Here is a 23990-nt window from a genome sequence, read left to right as displayed (position 1 = left end):
CTACAAGAAGCCAACATCAATACAAGACATTGAAATACAACCAGAACTTCGAGTACATAGTGAATAATAAAAGGATTAGTGTAGTATATGAATATAAACGTTATAAGTGAAACAAGTGGTGAAGTAAGGGACAGGGCAGCAGACACCACAACTCTCATAAAGACAAAAATTTGGAATAGAAACCACTAATTCCCAGAGGAAAGTCTTGAAGACCGGAAAAACCTGACTATTCGAGAGTGTATTGATTACATGGCACAAGAAATAATAACAAGGAGACCTAAGGTAATAGTAGCTATTATCTACTTCCCCTCCAGGAGCAGGAGGATAGCATATGATCAGGAACTTTAGAATTTATTTTAAGTTACCTACTGCAGACAACCAGGGAGTCCGTTGATCATTCTGCTTATTCATGACGGGAGGTTATAGAGTCTTGGGCCCCTCACACTGTTATGTTATCATTTGAGTGTACTCACTGCATTCTCGTTTTTTATTGCACCCATGTTTTGCACCGAGAGTAATTTCGGTGTTCATATGTGGAACCAATCCCTTCAGAATTTTTCAGGAATAAATTATTATGTATCTTTCTTGCCTATGATCCAAAGTTTCAAGAGTAGGTACGATAGGGCCAAAGAAATTAGAGGTAATAATGTTGATCGATGTCCATCCCGTGGTACAACCTCAACAGAGAACACAGGTTATCAAAGTGTTATGAAGCGACTATGTATCCTGTGCTGCAACATTAAAATCAGGCGTTCAATACCTAATATATATATATATATATATATATATATATATATATATATATATATATATATATATATATATATATATATATATATATATTCGTCGCTGTTTAGATAGCGCACAAATTGATGCACTTTAATGCATTGGAAAAGGTATGATATTTGGAGACCAGGCTGGGACAGTGGGTTAAGAATTGGAGGAAGTTCAGCTTCTCCATCCCCTTAGTACACAAACAAGGCGGCATAATGTGAGAACAATCTTCAGGAGTCTGCACAGTCTTGTAGAACACTGCATACAATCTTGTAGAACACTGCATACAATCTTGTAGAACACTGCATACAATCTTGTAGAACACTGCATACAATCTTGTAGAACACTGCATACAATCTTGTAGAACACTGTACACAATCTTGTAGAACACTGTACAGAATCTTGTAGAACACGGTACAGAATCTTGTAGAACACTGCATACAATCTTGTAGAACACTGCATACAATCTTGTAGAACACTGCATACAATCTTGTAGAACACTGCATACAATCTTGTAGAACACTGCATACAATCTTGTAGAACACTGCATACAATCTTGTAGAACACTACACAATCTTGTAGAACACTACACAATCTTGTAGAACACGGTACAGAATCTTGTAGAACAAGTTACATAATTTTGTAGGATACTGTACACATAGCTAAGACCGGTACTAGTCTGTAACAAGTAAAGATGGAATACTACTATAAGCTTTAATAAGTAAAGCTAGCATGGTCAAAAACAGACCGACTGACTGATATGGAAGGGAAGATACTCCAAACTTACACATGGAAACTCCAACTTCTAATAAGAACACTGACTGAGCGGGTAGTGAACAAGTGGGAAGATACATAGTGGAGGCTAACTCCATAATTGGATTAAAAAGTTGGTATGGAAAATTTCAACACTGCCGCCGTGGGTAGACACAAAGAATCACGAAAAAAAAGGCTTGGTTTGCTACCAGGATAGCAAAAAAAAGAAAAAAAAAATGCTATTAAATCAGAGAACAGGTGGGGATCGAACTCATGGCAAGTCATAAAACACGCAAGCCAGTGTTCGAGCCCCACCAGTTCTGATTTGCCTGCATTCGTTTGTAGATGAATGGTTCAGAGAACCGACATGTTGATAAATTAGACACATGTGCAACTCTTGGGTATCTTTATTGAGGAAACGTTTCGCCACACAGTGGCTTCATCAGTCCATACAAAGGAGAATCTTGAAGAACAGGAGGAGAATGAGGTAATCAGTCCCTCAACCTTGAGTCGATGTGTTCAGTCCATCAATCTTGAATAGAATACGGCATACGTGCGGAGAAGGAGCTTATAAACCGTTGGCAGGAGAGGTGCAGCAGTCATAGGTAGTGTCACAATGTGACACTACCTATGACTAAGTCTAAGTCTAAGTCCATGGTAGTTTCGAACCATAGTTGAGAGATTGACCACCTCAAATACAATTTCTCCGAGGTTGGTACACTTCATTTTCACTACTACACCTGCTACCTCTGCATATGACTGAAGAAGCCTACTGTATAGGCGAAACGTTTCAACAATAAATATATCCAACTGCTGCACATGTGTCTAACACTTTACTAGTACACCTCCCTGAACCTTCCCCTCCCTCCTGTTGCTCTCATCATCAGATGATCATTGTACGTAGAGAGCAAAACACCATCACAATTCCCAAAACCTTCCCTCCTCTCCCTCAGTACCAGCATTCAGCTGGCCAGACAGACAACTCCGGACCACTGAGCTTAACCAGTAAAACTCAGTTTCATCGGTAACCAATTTCCCAGGTTCTCGTTTGTGTTTGTTATTGCTCTCTTCTCTGCTCTCTTCCTCACTCCCTTGCCTCTCCCTTTCTCATTCTCTTATGCACCACGTAACCAAGTCCTTCTTCACGTTCTTCCATCTCCCTTCTTCAACACGTCCTAAATCCCCCTCCCTTCTTTTTTTATAATCTTCCCTCCCTCCCATAACGCCCTTCTCTCACTTTTCCTCTCCCTTTCTTTTCCCTTCCCCTTTGCTATTTTTGCAAAACCATTATTCCTTCTTTATCTTTCTCACTTCCCCTTTCATTCTTATTTTTTCTTCACATTCTGTCCCCTTTCCTTTTGTCTTTCCTTATTGCATATATTTATATCCTTTATTTTCTCCCCTTAATCTTCATTTTCCTCCCAAAACATATTAATTTCACATTCATTTATCCCCTCTCTGTCTATCATATTTTCACTACCTTACTTTGTATCTCCTCACCCTCCTCTTCTTTTTTTATTTTTCCTTCCTTCTCGCCACCTTCGTTGCACCTCCTTTCTTAAAGCTCTCTCCTGCCTCCTCCACATGCTCTCCACTCCTATAATTAGGTGTTCCTGGAAGGGAGGCACCTATTGTGGCTCTCAGTGCATTTTTTTAATTATTATTATTTTTCTTCCGCGGCGCAGTTTCTGCGACATAACTTGAGAGTTCACCTGCGCATCGAGTTCAAGCTTCCTACGACTGTGTATCCTAGTAAACAATACCCAGGATTCTTACTAGATACTGTAGCGCCCCCATCAGACGTTTTTTAAACTAATTTTACGTGTATATCACACTCTGTCGTCGGGAGAAATAACCAGTATAGATGATAGACGTCATAACGTTTTATGTAACTACGTTTCACTCAGTAGTGAGTGAAACGTATGTTACAGTTATCAACTAAATCAAGCAAATTGAAATGCGACTTTAAATTCAATTATAAGATAAAATAGATCTAGGTGTTCCGAGTATCCATTTGGGGAAACTGTCACACTTCTCCAGAAATATGCATGAAAGGAAAACTATAATGTCCTTCGCTTTCACATTAACTTTCGCGGGCGGGGAGAGACTCCTGAAGTCAATGCCACTGTAGGAATAATATAGCAAGAAAACAGGAATGAGGCTCGGCAAAAACAAGAGTTATCTGAATCAATGTAAAATCATGAGCGTATATATATATATATATATATATATATATATATATATATATATATATATATATATATATATATATATATATATATATATATATATATATATATAAATTGTTGATATTCAGAAACATTTTATTATAAAGCAACAATCACTGATAGATCGCAAAGCTTTTCACAATCCTATTCCACGACCCACCACAACTGTGAATACCTCACTAGGGTGTAAACAACAACACATAATCAAACACTAGGACAAGGTAATTAGAAAGCGTCCTAGTTTTTACTCACCATTTTTGGTCGAAATCCCTCGGGAATTACTCCAGTTGAGAACCTACAACCTCAAGGGGTCTACAGTAAACAAAAAATTCAAAACCAATCTTCATGTGTGGAAGTGGATCACAAGTCTAGCGGCGTGAAGCAGCTGGCATCTCCCACCCAATAGAGATGTATGCCACTTTTGGCATAAATCTATCCAGAGATAGCAGCCCCACCAGCCACCAACTGACAGCCTGGGTCAGGAACAAAAACAGTGTCAGCACCAACTGACAGCCTGGGTCAAGAACAACAGTATCAGCATCACCATCAGACACCAACTGACAGCTTGTGTCAGGAACAAAAACAGTGTCAGCATCAACACAAGGCACCAACTGACAGCCTGGGTCAAGAACAACAGTATCAGCATCACCACCAGGCACCAACTGACAGCTTGTGTCAGGAACAAAAACAGTGTCAGCACCAACACAAGGCACCAACTGACAGCCTGGGTCAAGAACAACAGTATCAGCATCACCACCAGGCACCAACTGACAGCTTGTGTCAGGAACAAAAACAGTGTCAGCACCAACACAAGGCACCAACTGACAGCCTGGGTCAAGAACAACAGTATCAGCATCACCACCAGGCACCAACTGACAGCTTGTGTCAGGAACAAAAACAGTGTCAGTACCAACACAAGGCACCAACTGACAGCCTGGGTCAAGAACAACAGAATCAGCATCACCACCAGACACCAACTGACAGCCTGGATCAAGAAATAGAACAGTGTCAGCACCAACACCAGGCACCAACTGACAGCCTAGGACAAGAACAACAGTATCAATATCACCACCAGACACCAACTGACAGCCTGAGTCAAGAACAAGAAGAGAGTCAGCGCTAACACCAGGCACCAACTGACAGCCTGTGTGAGGAACAACAGTATCAGCAGGAAGAACACTGTCAGCACCAACTGACAGCCTGGGTGAGGAACAAGAACAGAGTCAGCACCAACACTAGGCAGCAACTGACAGCCTGGGTCTGGAACAAGAAGGGTGTCAGCAGACTCCAGCCAGATTCTGTCCTTTCCTCTCCCTCACTCACCAATCATCCTGCCTCTCCAACACTCACCAATCCTCCTGCCTCTCCCTCACTCACCAACCATCCTGCCTCTCCCTCATTCACCAATCATCCTGCCTCTCCCTTATTTACCATCCTTCCTGCCTCTCCCTTACTCACCAACTATCCTGCCTCTCCCTTACTCATCAAGCCTCCCGCCTGTCCCTCACTCACCAACCCTCATGCCTCTCCCTCACTCACCAACCATCCTGCCTCTCCCTCACTCACCAACCCTCCTGCCTGTCTCTTACCAACCTTCCTGCCTCTCCCTCACTCACCAACCATCCTGCCTCTTCCTCATTCACCATCCTTCCTGCCTCTCCCTTACTCACTAACCCTCCTGCCTCTTCTCTTACCAACCTTCCTGCCTCTCCCTCACTCGCCAACCTTCCTGCCTCTGCCTCACTCGCCAACCTTCCTGCCTCTCCCTCACTCGCCAACCTTCCTGCCTCTCCCTCACTCACCAACCTTCCTGCCTCTCCCTCACTCACCAATCATCCTGCCTCTCCCTTATTTACCATCCTTCCTGCCTCTCCCTTACTCACCAACTATCCTGCCTCTCCCTTACTCATCAAGCCTCCCGCCTGTCCCTCACTCACCAACCCTCATGCCTCTCCCTCACTCACCAACCATCCTGCCTCTCCCTCACTCACCAACCCTCCTGCCTGTCTCTTACCAACCTTCCTGCCTCTCCCTCACTCACCAACCATCCTGCCTCTTCCTCATTCACCATCCTTCCTGCCTCTCCCTTACTCACTAACCCTCCTGCCTCTCTCTTACCAACCTTCCTGCCTCTCCCTCACTCGCCAACCTTCCTGCCTCTCCCTCACTCGCCAACCTTCCTGCCTCTCCCTCACTCACCAACCTTCCTGCCTCTCCCTTACTCACTAACCCTCCTGCCTCTTCTCTTACCAACCTTCCTGCCTCTCCCTCACTCGCCAACCTTCCTGCCTCTCCCTCACTCGCCAACCTTCCTGCCTCTCTGCATGCAGTGTCTCCACAACAGAATCTAATTTCAACATTTGGGGAAACACAGGGAAACGCGCAAGAGTGGGCGAGTACCGGCAAGGAGAGCAGGCGGCAGGTGGATGGAAGGTGGAAGGCAGGCGGCAAGTGGCGGGCGGCAGCTGGATATGAGGGTGGGAGAGGGGAGCGACAGGTGGATAGGCGTGGGGCAATTCCCCAACAACAGCAAAACTTCTGACGACAAACATGTTAGGGTGGAAGGCAAGGACAGACTCTCACAAAACTGTCTCCATGCGGGTACTGACTACGCGCATGCGCGCACACACACACACACACACACACACACACACACACACACACACACACACACACACACACACACACACACACACACACACACACACGCACACGCACACCTTATTAGAGTGCACAGTCCCTTTTTAATAAAGGAAAGGGGAATAAGAGAGAGCTATGACTCGACCTGCTGCAACCACAATTAGGTGAGTACACAGTACACACACACATATATATTCATAGGCACATACAGTCGCGCACACACTCTCGACAAGTTCATTTGACAAGCAATAATTAACACAACAGACCAAGTAATCAGTAATGACATTATCATCTCAAAGAAATGAACTTATTTAATATTTAACCCTCCTGTATTATTTAATATCCACTGTACAATTAACATTCCCTAATATATTGAACATAGTCATTAAAATTTAAAAAAATATAAAATATAGGAAAAGTATCGGTATCGATCAAAAATTAGGTATCGGTATCGGCCAAGATTTTGGTATCGTCCCATCCCTAGTGCCTGCACTCTGAAGGAGTGAGGATATTGCAGTATGGAGAAACATCTGAGCTGTAATGTTGGCAGCTTCAGGCAAGACGGTGATAGACGGTGGGAGACGGCAGGTGTGTTAAAAAATTGATAATTTTTATGTATATTTTATTCCCATATGGCTTGTTTTGCATATATATGTACACACACACACACACACCTCAGAGACGATGGGGTCGGATAACATCTCTCCATAGGTGCAGAGATATGGAACAGCGGCGTTATATGTACTACTAACAACAATCTTCAATACATGTATAGAAACAGGGTGACTACCTGAGGTATAGAAGACAGCAAATGTAGTCCCAAATTTTTAAAAAAGAGACAGACAGGAAGCACTAAACTACAGACTAGTGGCACTGACAAGTACTGTATGCAAAGTCATGAAGATTATCAGAAGAGTGGTGGGGCACCTAGAAAGGAATGATCTTATCAACGACAGCCAGCAAGGTTTCTGCGACGGGAAATCCTGTGTCACAAACCTACTGGAGTTCTATGACAGGGTGACAACAGTAAGACAAGAGAGAGAGGTGAGTAGATTGCATTGTCTTGGACTGTAAGAAGGCGTTTGACACAGTTCCACACAAGAGACTAGTGCAAAAGCTGGAGGAACAGGCAGGGATAACAGGGAAGGCACTGCAATGGATCAGGAAATAACTGTCATGAAGACAAAGGGTCATGGTAAGTGGCGAGAGGTCAGAGTGGGCGCCTGTGACGAGCAAGTTTCCACAGGAGTCAGTCCTAGGACCGGTGCTGTTTCTGGTAATTGTGAACGACATGACGGAAGGAACAGACTCTGAAGTGTCCTTGTTTGCAGATGATGTAAAGCTGATGAGAAGAATTCAATCGGACGTGGACCAGGCAGAACTACAAAGGGATCTGGACAGGCTGCAGGCCTGGTCCAGAAACTGGCTCGTGGAGTTCAATCCCACCAAGTGCAAAGTCAAGAAGATTGGTAAAGGACAAAGAAGACCGCAGATGAAATACAGTCTAGGGGGGCAGAGACTACAAACCTCACTCAAGGAAAAGGACCATGGGGTGAGTATAACACCAGACACATTTCCTGAGGCGCACATCAACCAAATAACTGCGGCAGCTTAAGGGCGACTAGCAAACCTAAGAACAGCAGTCCGACATCTTAATAAGGAATCGTTCAGGATTCTGTACACTGTGTACGCTAGGCCCATATTGGAATATGCAGCACCAGTTTGGAACTCACACTTAGCTAAGCACGTACGGAAACTAGAGAAAGTGCAAAGGTTTGCAACTAGACTGGTCTCGGAGCTAAGGCGCATGTCCTACGAGGAGAGGTTAAGAGAAATCGACCTGATGACACTGGAGGACAGGAGAGATAGGGGGATATGATAACGACATACAAAATACTGAGAGGAATCGACAAAGTGGACAAAGACAGGATGTTCCAGAGATGGGACACAGCAACAAGGGGACACAGTTGGAAGTTGAAAATTTAGATGAATCACAGGGATGTTAGGAAGTATTTCTTCAGTCACAAAGTTGTCGGGAAGTTTAATAGTCTAGGAAGTGATGTAGTAAAGGCAGGATCCATACATAGCTTTAAGAAGAGGCATGATAAAGCTCATGGAGCGGGAAGAGTGACCTAGTAGCGGCCAGAGAAGAGGCGGGGCCAGGAGCTGTGACTTGACCCCTGCAACCACGACTAGATGAGTACAACTAGGTGAGGTGAGTACACACGTATACGTACACATGCACACACATATTATATATACATATATATGCAACATATGGGAATCTTTATTCAGGAAACGTTTCGCCACACAGTGGCTTCATCAGTCCCATACAAAGCAGAAGGTGTAAGGAGAGGAGGAGTTTGAGGTAATCAGTCCCTCAGCCTAGAGTCGATGTGTTCAGTCCATCAATCTTGTACATTTTACAAGATTGATGGACTGAACACATCGACTCTAGGCTGAGGGACTGATTACCTCAAACTCCTCCTCTCCTTACATCTTTCTGCTTTGTATTGGACTGGTGAAGCCACTGTGTGGCGAAACGTTTCCTGAATAAAGATTCCCATATGTTGCACAAGTGTCTCAATCTTCAACCTGTCGGTTTTTCAAACCATTCATCACACACACACACACACACAATATATATATATATATATATATATATATATATATATATATATATATATATATATATATATATATAAATATAATCTTATTATACCCACGAACAAGTGGTATTGATCAATACCAACACTGCGACTAGCCAAGGAGTCGAACCCATGCTGCTTTGGCCTGCCTCATGGTGTGAGAAAACTCATCCCAGAAATGGCGATGTACTATGGAGACTTTTCTGTCTCACAACCCAACGAAAAAACATTGAGAGAGACATCCAACATTGTTTATGAGATATTAAACTTTTAGGAAAGGACCTGAATATCTATAACAGGAGTATATCATGCGCTATTAGAGATTCAGAAAATGTATAAAAGTTTTGGGGTATTGCTAAAATCTAAATAAAATGTTCTAAGACTCAAATTGGAAAAGAAAACTTTTGAAATTGGCTTAGATCCTTGGTCGGGGAACCGGGGTAAATTTCCCGAAATGGGGTAAAAATAAAAACCTCGGGGGTAATGAAGGTTCAATAAAAATATAAAAAATGCACAAAAATTTGTTATTTAATAAGCGAGGCAAATTATAAAAGTTATATTTTTTCAAACAAATACTTTTTAGTCTCTTAATAAAACTAAAAATCTAATTTGAAGGAACCATTTCTTAAGTTGACAATAATGTAATGTAAAACGGGTAAGGATTTAAGTCCAGTGGGTAATTTCACTGTACACAAATTTATTTTGGGGTAATACCCAACAAGGTTAGCCGACCTCTGGTAAATGATCTCCCTGACATAGCCCAAGCATTTGTATTGTAAAGAATGTCAAACAAAAAAGAAAAATCATTTCTATTCAGCAAAACAAAGGGAATAATGGGCTTCATAACCAATGTTGACTAGAAACTAACTGGCCAAGAACTGTGAGAGTAATTGGCTAAGAACTGTGAGGCTATTTGGCCAAGAACTGTGAGGCTACTTGGCCAAGAACTGTGAAAACGGGAGAAAGGGGTCAATATAAGTTCAAGTGTAGATAAACCGAAAAAAAATACTGCTATAATAGTTGCTCTCAAAAGCGGTAGGAGCTGTTGCAGTAGAAGCAACAAACAGCCTGGTAAGTTAACTACCATTCAAACATCACCTGGCAGGTCTGAACACTTTGTCCCCCTAACCTGGTTATGGCACTGGACTGGAGGAAAACGTCTAATCGTAATGCTGTTAATGTACTATCAGCTGCTGTTATCTCTTGATCCTGATCTTGACAATGTCCTTCTTAGTACACTTCAGAGGAAAAGGAAAAAAATGGCAAAAATAATGCTGACGGCAGGAAGCAAACCTCTATAGATGATATTCCTGTTACTGTTACTGGGATGGTAAATTAGTATCAGATATTACAGGTACCGAGACCACAGAAAACTAGTTCTTTTAATTTCCAAGGCAGAAGTGTTTAAGCAGTGCCCAGTCTCTTCTAAAGCATGGAAAATAAATTTCAATGGCCGTAATAAGCTGCGTATATAAGGGGACCTTACGCAATCGTGTGCATTTAGCAGTTTAATACCATAGCTACCCATAATGGCGGTGAACGAGGAGTATGTACTATGTGCTACCCATCCACCATCAATCACAGTTTCTGCAACAAAAACTTTATTGCTGACTGGAGAAAACTTGTTTCTTGGATTTAAAATCAGGTGTATCAGGAGATTTAATGTTAGATTTAGGAGAAATCAGGAGTTCCTGGACAGATTGTGATATATATGATTACAAAAATGGAAAAAGTAGACAGAGGACTTTTTGGTGCCAGTCACGGGGAAAACAGTCCCTAATTATAAACTACATCAGCAGCAATGCAAAAAACGACAATGTAAAAATATTTCTTTAATAACAGCGTTTGATGTCTAAGAGTAAATTCAGGAAAATACACTATAGTATCCCAAAACTATTGCAAGTTTTTCACTTGTGCTTGCAACGCTTAAGCTTTCCATCACCATACAAGAATACTTTAATACCTTATTTCTTTTCCGAGATAAACTCTCAGCATAGAGACGCTGAGAGAAATATACCTCTCAGTGTATATGCATATCCTGTCGCCAGCGAGTTGAGCAAAATAAGTCAGAGGAATAAAATCAATAAGATAGAAGAATCTTATTACCAGTGACCACGCAACAGCTAGAGTCCCTACTCAAACTGAACTCACTTTCGCACGCATTGCAGTACTTTAATTTCTGTTCGATCTAAGCCTCTACAGTATCTTTATATCCCAGGAAGGTTTGGTTAACGTTAACCTATATTTACGCATAGTTAACTGACAATAATAATTAAGAAACAGACAGCTTACACCTGGCAGCGCCGGATGTACTGTAACACATCTTCACAATTCTTCTTTGTATAGGACTGATGAAGCCACTGCGTGGCAAAAGGTTTCCACAACAAAGATACCCAAGTGTTTCACATGTGTCTAATTTATCAACTTGTCGGTTCTCTGAATCATTTATCTGCACGTTAAGTTGTGGGAGTAACTAGCCTGGTGGAAGGAGATAACCCACGAAAAGATTACCCGCAGAGGCTTACTTATTCTTAAGTAATATGCAGCTAACCTTGGGTACCTTACCACCTAACGCCAGTATACAAGCTCCAGCCTTCTTGCCTGTGCAACTACGGTCCTTTTCACACCAACTCCAAGGCTGAGGTACTGATTACCTCATCTTTTGTATACAGTTCTACTGTTTTCCAATTATGGATGGCGAAACGTCTACAATAAAGATACCTAGATGTTGCACATGTGTCTTATTTTCATCTAGTCTCGAGTAATATGCAGCTAACTTTGAGTACCTAATCTTGGTTTACAGAGATTGGTGCAAAACAAGAACAAAATAACAAATGAAATAGAAGATAAAAATCCCCAGGATGATGCAACACGCATGTGTGTGTGTACTCACCTAATTGTGGTTGCAGGGGTCGAGACTCAGCTCCTGGCCCCGCCTCTTCACTGATCGCTACTGGATCCTCTCTCTCTCTGCTTCCTGAGCTTTGTCATACCTCTTCTTAAAACTATGTATGGTTCCTGCGTGTGTGTGTGTGTGTGTGTGTGTGTGTGAGTGAGAGGGAGGGAGGGAGAAAGAGAGAGAGAGAGAGAGAGAGAGAGAGAGAGAGAGAGAGAGAGAGAGAGAGAGAGAGAGAGAGAGAGAGAGAGAGAGAGAGAGAGAGAGAGAGAGAGAACTATCACTTCACCTGATCACCTACTGCACCAAAGTACGAACAGCAGGGACACATCTGTCAGAACTGGTAGAGGACGGGGCAGAGGACGTGGAGGAGGAAGACATCTACAGCCGTCTCACCCTCCACTAACACAGTTCCAGCGGCAGAACCTGAGGACAAATCTGCAAAACACAGGAGGTGCAACAAATCATAGTCCACCCTCCCAGGCACCTAGGCTGTGCTCCCGCTGTCACCGGAAGGGGCACACTGCCAACAACTGCCTGCGAGATATCAGGTGCAATTACTGCTACAAGAAAGGACATCAGGAGGACCAGTGTCGGAAGAAAAAGGAACTTGACAGACAGGACCACTTGTTTAGAGACCTGTTCTCAGAACCAGCAGGATCTCTGAATTGGTGAACACTCTCACACGTCACCCACTCAGCTACTCCTATCCCAGCCCAGCAGGTGGTATTGTGCCTTATACAAGACCACAGACCTACATCCCTGCAGCTGCCTCGGTACCCTACCTCTCTCAAGGGCAGGCACCTTACATGCCCTACACACCCACCACCTCAAGCTGACCACATCATCATGAGGAGCCAGTCTATCAGCATCCTGTCGGCCAACATTAGAGGTTTCATTACTAATGTTGGAGAGCTCACACATAGTTTTGTGAACACTCGACGTCCCGACATGATAGCTGTTGTTGAAACATTTTTGGATGACAGGACTCCAGAAAATTTTGCAAGAATTGCTGGCTACACCTCATGGATGAGAAGAGACAGGCAAGGGCAAGGAGGAGGTGTTGCTGTGTGCTTCTCTAAAAGTGTTCATGCCCATCACATTGATGTTGCCACCCCTACACATCTTGAAATGATGTTCTTCAAGCTCTGCATAAACACTAGTACCTCTGTACTAGCATGTGCAATGTACAGACCTCAGTGGCAACATGCAGACCCCATCAACTTCCTAATGGAAAATACTGACTCTCTTCTGCTACAACACAACTGTCAATATATAATTGTTGGTGACCTCAACCAGCACCTTAGACAGAGGGACTTTGATGACCTTCTTGCAGTGTTTGACATGAGAAACTTTGTTGATTTCCCTACTCACATCTCTGGCTCCTCCCTTGACCCAGTAGTGAGTGATCTGGCAGAAGGCATAGTCACTTGTCAACCCCTCGGGCATAGTCACTTGTCAACCCCTCGGCTATGTTGGATCGTCTGACCACAAGGCTGTTTTTACGACACTTAAGATCCCAACAGAACGAGGTGAGGAGTCCACACGCACAACCTGGCTATGGGAAAGAGGTAAATGGCCAGCCCTTTGCTCTGAGCTCGCCACCACCGATTGGAATGCTCTTCTCGAAGGGGATGTTGACAACCAAGTGAAAGCCTTCACATCCTTAATCTACAACAAGAACACATTCCTCACCGGCAATATGTGACGAAGCCTACAGATCAGCCTTGGTTTGGCTTTCGTTGTAGAGAGGCTGCTACTGCTAAGTACAAAGCATGGCGAAGGTAGAGAGGCTGCTACTGCTAAGTACAAAGCATGGCGAAGGTATAAGAGACATCCTACCACCTATAACAGGAACTTGCACAGGCAAGCCTGTAGGCATATGGGTGACGTTCAAAAGTGGGCCATTGCTAAATGGGAGGTGGACACTAAAAGAAAGCTAGCATCAGGTAGGGTAGGCTCCAAAACCTGGTGGTCCCTGGTCAAGGACAGACAAGGTTATCTGCCTGATGAACTCATTCCACCTCTAAATCGACAGGATGGGACCTCCTCTACTAGTAGTCAAGAGAAGGCGGACCTCTTTGCTGAACACTTTGCTACCAAAATGCAAGTTCCTGATCCAGCAAGGGACCTTCCTTGGCTAGCTGCAAGAACTGTATCAAAACTGTCAGTGGTGACAAGAAGGCAGGAGGAGGTGCATTTCCTTCTTAAATCGCTTGACCAAGAACAGGCTGTGGGCCCAGACACGTTGAGCCCAAGATTGCTGAGAAGATGTGCAGACCAGCTAGCAGCACCTCTAACTCGCATCTTTCAGCACTGCCTAGTACAGTGTAAATGGCCCTATGGAAAGAGGCAAATGTAGTCCCTGTTCACAAAAAGAAGAGCAGAGCAAAAATCAGCAACTACAGACCAGTGTCACTCCTGTCAATCACTGGTAAGATCCTTGAGACAATAATCTCAAGACAAATGACAGTTTTTTTTTTTTGACTACCACTCACTACTTTGTGATCGTCAATATGGCTTCAGGAAAGGTTACTCTGCTGCTGATCTGTTGTTAAACCTCTCCACTAAGTGGCACCAGTCACTGGATGAATCCAAAGTCAGCTGTGTGGTAGCACTAGACATTGCTGGCGCTTTCGACCGGGTGTGCCACCAGGGCCTCTTAGCAAAACTTCAAGCACTGGGAATTGCAGGCTCTACGCTATATCTCCTCAGTGATTACCTTTATGGTAGATCTCTAAGTGTAGTTCTCAATGGAACGGAATCAGCAAGACATCCTATTGGGGCAAGTGTTCCACAAGGAAGCGTGCTGGGGCCATTGTTATGGAATGTCTACTTTAACGACCTTCTTCATCTCATCCCAGAATCACATGCATATGCAGACGACTGTACACTGACATTCACTTATCCAAGAGAAGAAATGCCAGCTGCTCTAAGCTACATCAATCACCAGCTGAGAGCTATATCAGCTTGGGGAAATAGATGGCAAGTAACATTTGCACCTGAGAAAACACAAATGATGATCGACTCTAGGCACCATGATGGTAATGCTGGTGCAGTAGTAAGGATGAATGGGAGGGTGTTGGCACCTGGAGAAGAAGTTGATATCCTTGGGGTGAAATCTGACTCCAAACTAACCATGAAGAACCATGTTGTAAATCTTGCAAACAAGGCAGCCAGGAAGCTTACAGCACTTCGCCGTATCTCGCATCTGCTTGACAGTAGGGGTTGCAAGATTCTGTACGAGGCACAAGTAAGCTCACACCTTGAGTATGCTCCGCTTTCTTGGTTTGCCTGCCCCCCCCCCTCTCATCTGCGACTGCTTGACAGAGTAGAGAACAGAGCAAGACGCCTCATCTCTCGCCTGGACCCATCCTGGATAGATCTGTCATTTCAGCAGAGCCTTCAACATAGGAGGGATGTGGGTGACCTTACTGTTATGTACAAGGCCAATATAGTCAAAGTACCACACTTGGATCCACTTCGAGGACAGCGTGAAACAAGCTTTTATGCCACAAGACGGGCAGAAAGCAGCAACTTCACTCTGGCTGTACCCTTCTCCAAAACATCACTCCATCTGAGATCATATACACCCAGGATGACTCGAGTATGGAACGCATTCGTACAGCATAATGATGTAAACGAGATAAAGTCAGTTGATCAAATGAAAATGCTGGCCCACAGATGGCTCCAACTTCATCCTGTTCCCTACTTGTATGTCTCATAGCAATAAAAATGCTTTCAAATGAGCTGATGTAGGTAACAGCTCTTAGCTTGCCAATAAAGTTAGGAATCCTTAACCTGTAAATAGCTTGTCAATAAAGCTAGGGATCCTTAACCTTGTCAAACCCTGTGTAAAAGAGAGAGAGAGAGAGAGAGAGAGAGAGAGAGAGAGATGAGAGACGGCCAGCGGGCGTCATCAGTGAAGAGGAAAAGGGAGGAGTGGTGAACTGACCAGGGCAACCAAACATAACAATACGAAATAAGGATTTTTTAAAAACCTTTAAAAATAAAAAGAACTATATGAGAAATTGTGCAATGTTGAAAAACGATACAAGAGTGAATGTCTTAAAGCTATGAACGAGTCTGGAGGCACTGACGACGAAGAAGCGACAGATACAAAGTTTCTCGCAGAAAACAGGGAAACCACAGAGAACATAAGAAAGAAGGAACACTGCAGCAGGCCTACTGGCCCATACTAGACACGTCTTTCTCAAACTCAAACCCACTAACAAAAACAATTGCGTGCTGTATGGTTTACTTCTTCATATTTAGCAGTAAGCGGACTTCAGTATTTTCCAGCCTTGTGTACTTAGCCTTATTGGTGCCTAAACTGTATTTTGTGGACGTGGTTTTTGACTAAATGCTGCGTGTACACACATACACTGTGCGGACCCAGGGTCGAGTACTAGTGAGTTACACACATACTGTGTGGACCTGGGGTGGAGTGCTAGTGAGTTACACTGTGTGAACCTGGGGTTGAGTGCTAGTGAGTTACACTGTGTGGACCTGGGGTTGAGTGCTAGTGAGTTACACTGTGTGAACCTGGGGTTGAGTGCTATGAGTTACACTGTGTGAACCTGGGGTTGAGTGCTATGAGTTACACTGTGTGAACCTGGGGTTGAGTGCTAGTGAGTTACACTGTGTGAACCTGGGGTTGAGTGCTAGTGAGTTACACTGTGTGAGCCTGGGGTTGAGTGCTAGTGAGTTACACTGTGTGAACCTGGGGTTGAGTGCTATGAGTTACACTGTGTGAACCTGGGGTTGAGTGCTATGAGTTACACTGTGTGAACCTGGGGTTGAGTGCTAGTGAGTTACACTGTGTGAACCTGGGGTTGAGTGCTATGAGTTACACTGTGTGAACCTGGGGTTGAGTGCTATGAGTTACACTGTGTGAACCTGGGGTTGAGTGCTATGAGTTACACTGTGTGAACCTGGGGTTGAGTGCTAGTGAGTTACACTGTGTGAACCTGGGGTTGAGTGCTATGAGTTACACTGTGTGAACCTGGGGTTGAGTGCTAGTGAGTTACACTGTGTGGACCTGGGGTTGAGTGCTATGAGTTACACTGTGTGAACCTGGGGTTGAGTGCTATGAGTTACACTGTGTGAACCTGGGGTTGAGTGCTAGTGAGTTACACTGTGTGAACCTGGGGTTGAGTGCTAGTGAGTTACACTGTGTGAACCTGGGGTGGAGTGCTAGTGAGTTACACTGTGTGAACCTGGGGTTGAGTGCTATGAGTTACACTGTGTGAACCTGGGGTTGAGTGCTATGAGTTACACTGTGTGAACCTGGGGTTGAGTGCTAGTGAGTTACACTGTGTGAACCTGGGGTTGAGTGCTATGAGTTACACTGTGTGAACCTGGGGTTGAGTGCTATGAGTTACACTGTGTGAACCTGGGGTTGAGTGCTAGTGAGTTACACTGTGTGAACCTGGGGTTGAGTGCTAGTGAGTTACACTGTGTGGACCTGGGGTGGAATGCTAGTGAGCTACACTGTGTGGACCTGGGGTGGAGTGCTAGTGAGTTACACTGTGTGGACCTGGGGTGGAGTGCTAGTGAGTTACACTGTGTAGACCTGGGGTGGAGTACTAGTGAGTTACACTGTGTGGACCTGGAGTGGAGTAATAGTGAGTTACACTCTGTAGACCTGGGGTGGAGTACTAGTGAGTTACACTGTGTAGACCTGGGGTGGAGTACTAGTGAGTTACACTGTGTAGACCTGGGGTGGAGTACTAGTGAGTTACACTGTGTAGACCTGGGGTGGAGTACTAGTGAGTTACACTGTGTAGACCTGGGGTGGAGTACTAGTGAGTTACACTGTGTAGACCTGGGGTGGAGTACTAGTGAGTTACACTGTGTAGACCTGGGGTGGAGTACTAGTGAGTTACACTGTGTAGACCTGGGGTGGAGTACTAGTGAGTTACACTGTGTAGACCTGGAGTGGAGTACTAGTGAGTTACACTGTGTAGACCTGGGGTGGAGTACTAGTGAGTTACACTGTGTAGACCTGGGGTGGAGTACTAGTGAGTTACACTGTGTAGACCTGGGGTGGAGTACTAGTGAGTTACACTGTGTAGACCTGGGGTGGAGTACTAGTGAGTTACACTGTGTAGACCTGCGGTGGAGTACTAGTGAGTTACACTGTGTAGACCTGGGGTGGAGTACTAGTGAGTTACACTGTGTAGACCTGGGGTGGAGTACTAGTGAGTTACACTGTGTAGACCTGGGGTGGAGTACTAGTGAGTTACACTGTGTAGACCTGGGGTGGAGTACTAGTGAGTTACACTGTGTGGACCTGCGGTGGAGTACTAGTGAGTTACTCTGTGTGGACCTGGGGTGGAGTGCTATGAGTTACACTGTGTGAACCTGGGGTTGAGTGCTATGAGTTACACTGTGTGAACCTGGGGTTGAGTGCTAGTGAGTTACACTGTGTGAACCTGGGGTTGAGTGCTATGAGTTACACTGTGTTGACCTGGGGTGGAGTGCTAGTGAGTTACACTGTGTGGACCTGGGGTGGAATGCTAGTGAGCTACACTGTGTGGACCTGGGGTGGAGTGCTAGTGAGTTACACTGTGTGGACCTGGGGTGGAGTGCTAGTGAGTTACACTGTGTAGACCTGGGGTGGAGTACTAGTGAGTTACACTGTGTGGACCTGGAGTGGAGTACTAGTGAGTTACACTGTGTAGACCTGGGGTGGAGTACTAGTGAGTTACACTGTGTAGACCTGGGGTGGAGTACTAGTGAGTTACACTGTAGACCTGGGGTGGAGTACTAGTGAGTTACACTGTGTAGACCTGGGGTGGAGTACTAGTGAGTTACACTGTGTAGACCTGGGGTGGAGTACTAGTGAGTTACACTGTGTAGACCTGGGGTGGAGTACTAGTGAGTTACACTGTGTAGACCTGGGGTGGAGTACTAGTGAGTTACACTGTGTAGACCTGGGGTGGAGTACTAGTGAGTTACACTGTGTAGACCTGGGGTGGAGTACTAGTGAGTTACACTGTGTAGACCTGGAGTGGAGTACTAGTGAGTTACACTGTGTAGACCTGGGGTGGAGTACTAGTGAGTTACACTGTGTAGACCTGGGGTGGAGTACTAGTGAGTTACACTGTGTAGACCTGGGGTGGAGTACTAGTGAGTTACACTGTGTAGACCTGGGGTGGAGTACTAGTGAGTTACACTGTGTAGACCTGCGGTGGAGTACTAGTGAGTTACACTGTGTAGACCTGGGGTGGAGTACTAGTGAGTTACACTGTGTAGACCTGGGGTGGAGTACTAGTGAGTTACACTGTGTAGACCTGGGGTGGAGTACTAGTGAGTTACACTGTGTAGACCTGGGGTGGAGTACTAGTGAGTTACACTGTGTAGACCTGGGGTGGAGTACTAGTGAGTTACACTGTGTAGACCTGGGGTGGAGTACTAGTGAGTTACTCTGTGTGGACCTGGGGTGGAGTACTAGTGAGTTACACTGTGTAGACCTGGGGTGGAGTACTAGTGAGTTACACTGTGTAGACCTGGGGTGGAGTACTAGTGAGTTACACTGTGTAGACCTGGGGTGGAGTACTAGTGAGTTACACTGTGTAGACCTGGGGTGGAGTACTAGTGAGTTACACTGTGTAGACCTGGGGTGGAGTACTAGTGAGTTACACTGTGTAGACCTGGGGTGGAGTACTAGTGAGTTACACTGTGTAGACCTGGGGTGGAGTACTAGTGAGTTACACTGTGTAGACCTGGGGTGGAGTACTAGTGAGTTACACTGTGTAGACCTGGGGTGGAGTACTAGTGAGTTACACTGTGTAGACCTGGGGTGGAGTACTAGTGAGTTACACTGTGTAGACCTGGGGTGGAGTACTAGTGAGATGCTCACTCTACTACTATTTTTTTACGCATTATTTATACTGGCTATGAGCTGTTATCCTACCTCAGATAATTTCAAAGCTCAGTCCTATCTAACATGTACTACCACCACCTGGTCTTAAGAATATCCTGTGATGTATCTTATGTACGATTAGTTCCGGGTTAGTCTTTAGACTATTATTTGTCGGCTATTTATATTTGACGAACGGGACGTAAACTTGTAATTTGGTGTCACTTAATTAAATCTATATTGTGACATACGATATTTCTCACGCAAGCAATAAATAAATTTGTAAAAGATGTCTTTATTCAGTAAAGACAAGTGCACTGTACACCTGCTTTGCTGATTTCCTAGACTGGTGAATATAAATAAGTCAGATTTTTAAGTTAAAGCCGTGAGATGCTTGCCTACAACAAGTCTTACTAGATTAAGTGAAGCATGCCTCTCCCTTGCTACTGTTAGATGTGGTATAAACCTTGGTAATAAATACCGACAAGTTGGTTTAGAAAGACACGTAAGCAAACACTATGACATATTTATTAGAAAACGTTTCGGTCCTGGGACCTTGAACACTTCAAACATACAGAGGTAGAAAGATATTATATATAGGCGGAGAGTGAAGTGTGAGTGACGCATGGTGACCTGAAGAATGCCATGTTGGGATGAGGACGGGTAGACGATGAGATCATGTGACTCCTGTGTTGTTGGGTTGGTGGTGCTTAGCCCGCTTAAGTATCATGTATGCTAATGTTTTTGAAATTTTGTGGTCATAGCGTTTGCTTACGTGTCTTTCTAAATCAACTGTTAGATGTATACAGGTTGTGAAATATGTCTGTGAACCCTCCGGGTAAGCTACAACGCCTGTCAACCTTGACAGCTGTTAGTTAACCCTCACCTTGCCCCTCCCACCTTCATAAATAACCAGCCCAATGGATCTATCTACATCAGACTCGATAAAATCATGTAAAGTACATCGTAATCAAAGATGCAGATATACTGCATCTCCTACGTTGTACCCTCACCATATGCATAGTGAGGGATTATGAAGAGGAAGATAATGTGTTGCTCTTCTGAGTCTAATTTCAGCTTTAATTTAAATCTAATTAATTATTCGAAGCCTCTTTGTACGAACAAATACAGTCCTAAGTAAGTATGGAGATATCCACTGACTAGATTATTCGTTTAGGGAAGGTTTTGGATATTGCCTTGATAGTACAGTTAGGTAAAGCCTTGGATGCTGCCCTTATGACCCCATCAAGAGAGGCCCTGGATACAGCCTGGTTAATTCTGACGGTGGCATTTTTTAACCTACCGCGGGGATGCACCTTTGTATAAAAGGTGTCACAAGCTTTCCAATTAACGGCCTGGGATTGAAAACTAGCACTGGTGTGTCCAGGTTTGTGCTTGGGTTACCTGTACCCGGCCAGCATTCTCGCTACCAGATACCTCAACTTTTATACCAAGAGGAGAATGATACTTTCCCTGTTGTTGCTTCTGTCTTGTGCTTCCGGGCTCTTTTGTGTATTCTGAAAGTGAAGGTGGTTATACATGAAGGAAGCCTCTTAGAAGATAGAAAAAGCAAGGGGATGGAGGATACAACGAAGTATGGATAGTTATTGGCCTACACAACAGTATCAACGTCCTGTGATTAGTGGATAGGGCCCAGTATGTTAGTGTACCATAACATACTGGGTCCTGTTCACCTCAGGGGTACACCTCATCTGATCCACATACTCCTACCCCATCCTATCCAGTTACTCCCTTTCATTTTAGCCTACAAAACTTATTTTACGAAGTTTTATCTATCCTTCCCTATCTACTTATCCCAGTTGGCTTCCCCGATATCTAACTCCGCAAATATTTATCTCGACTTCTCACTGGTATCCATTAAAGAAGTGGAGAAACAGAAGTGTGCACAACACACGAATGACTCCTGATCAATGAGCGACCAGAAAATTCCCTCAAGGACACAACTTCAACATAATAATCAACATGATGGCACACTGACGAGGAGCACTCCGGCAAGCGCTGACCAAATGACACTGCACTTCGCTGCAAATCTCACAACCATTAAGTTACCTTTCACGGCTATCTGTCGCAACTGTAAGAACTGTAAGTGGCGACTACAAAACAAAACGAAGCCCAGATGTATCTCAAGTTACTGGACGTAGATAGGAAAGGTTACGTGTATGTGTGTATGTGTGTGTGTGTACTCACCTAGTTGTACTCACCTAGTTGAGGTTGCGGGGGTCGAGTCCGAGCTCCTGGCCCCGCCTCTTCACTGGTCGCTACTAGGTCACTCTCCCTGAGCCGTGAGCTTTATCATACCTCTGCTTAAAGCTATGTATGGATCCTGCCTTCACTACATCGCTTCCCAAACTATTCCACTTACTGACTACTCTGTGGCTGAAGAAATACTTCCTAACATCCCTGTGATTCATCTGTGTCTTCAACTCCCAACTGTGTCCCCTTGTTACTGTGTCCAATCTGTGTGTGTGTGTGTGTGTGTGTGTGTGTGTGTGTGTGTGTGTGTGTGTGTGTGTGTGTGTGTGTGTGTGTGTGTGTGTGTGCGCGTGTGTGTGTGTGTGTGTGTGTGTGTGTGTGTGTGTGTGTGTGTGTGTGTGTGTGTGTGTGTGTGTGTGTGTGTGTGTGTGTGTGTGGGTGGGTGTGTGTGTGTGTGCGCGCGCATCAACTGGTGCCATCTCTCTATCACCTCTTCCGAACTTTGCATAACACACGATACAGGATTATCTGTATAACACAGGATAGAGGATTCTCTGCATAACACAGAATATAGGATTCTCTGTATAACGCACGATACAGGATTCTCTGCATAACACAGGATACAGCATTCAATGTGTAACACAGGATACAGGATTCTCTGTATAACACACGATAAAGGATTCTCTGTATAACACACGATACAGGATTCTCTGTTTAACACACTATACAATATTCTCTGCATAACACTGGATACAGAATTCTCTGCATAACATAGGATACGGGATTCTCTGCATAACACAAGGTACAGGATTCTCTGCGCAACACAGTATACAGGATTCTCTGCAGAACACAGGTACAGGATTCTCTGCGCAACACAGTATACAGGATTCTCTGCAGAACACAGGTACAGGATTCTCTGCATAACACAGGGTACAGGATTCTCTGCAGAACACAGGATTCTTTGCATAACACAGGATACAGGATTCTTTGCATAACACAGGATACAGGATTCTTTGCATAACACAGGGTACAGGATTCTCTGTATAAAACAGGATACAGGATTCTCTGCATAAAACAAATACAGGATTGTCTGGACAACATAGGATACATGATTCTGTGCATAACACAGGATACAGGATTCTCTGCATAAAACAGGATTCTCTACATAACAGAGGATATTGGTTTATCTGCATAACACAGAGTACAGGATTCTCTGCATAAAACAGGATACAGGATTGTCTGCATAAAACAAGATACACGATTACAGGATTGTCTGCATAACACAGGATACAGGATTGTCTGCATAACACAGGATACAGGATTTTCTGCATAAAACAGGATACACGATTCTCTGCATAAAACACGATACAGGATTCTCTGCATCACAGGGTACAGGATTCTCTGCATAACACAGGGTACAGGATTCTCTGCTAAACACAGGGTACAGGATTCTCTGCATAACACAGGATACAGGATTCTCTGCATAACACAAGGTACATGATTCTCTGCATAACACAAGATACAGGATTCTCTGCATAACACAGGGTACAAGATTCTCTGCGTAACACAAGGTACAGAATCCTCTGTGATCACTCGTTACTCGTCTGACTCTCCCGTGAGTCTTGTCTTCATAACACACCTCTGACATATCAAGTTCGTGACTCAATAAAATTTCCAGCTCCCATATGGTTACAGTATTATAAATGACCCAAACTGGATTCAAGTTAATATTAAATGAATAACAATGCTATGAATTCACCTTCACTTGGTAAGGACCAAACCTGAGAACGAGCACTGGCAAGATAACGACTCTAAGCCTGTAAAATACGTGGTAGACATTCTCATCATAATCATGCAGAACCCGTAATTTTTAATTAAAAATGAAAGCGCGCGCGTGTGTGTGTGTGTGTGTGTGTGTGTGTGTGTGTGTGTGTGTGTGTGTGTGTGTGTGTGTGTATGTGTGTATGTGT

Source organism: Cherax quadricarinatus, chromosome 48 (genome assembly GCF_038502225.1).
Source record: "Cherax quadricarinatus isolate ZL_2023a chromosome 48, ASM3850222v1, whole genome shotgun sequence".
Taxonomy (NCBI): Eukaryota; Metazoa; Arthropoda; class Malacostraca; order Decapoda; family Parastacidae; genus Cherax; species Cherax quadricarinatus.
The sequence above is the reverse complement of the archived record's forward strand: the minus strand, read 5'-3'. Positions refer to the sequence as shown.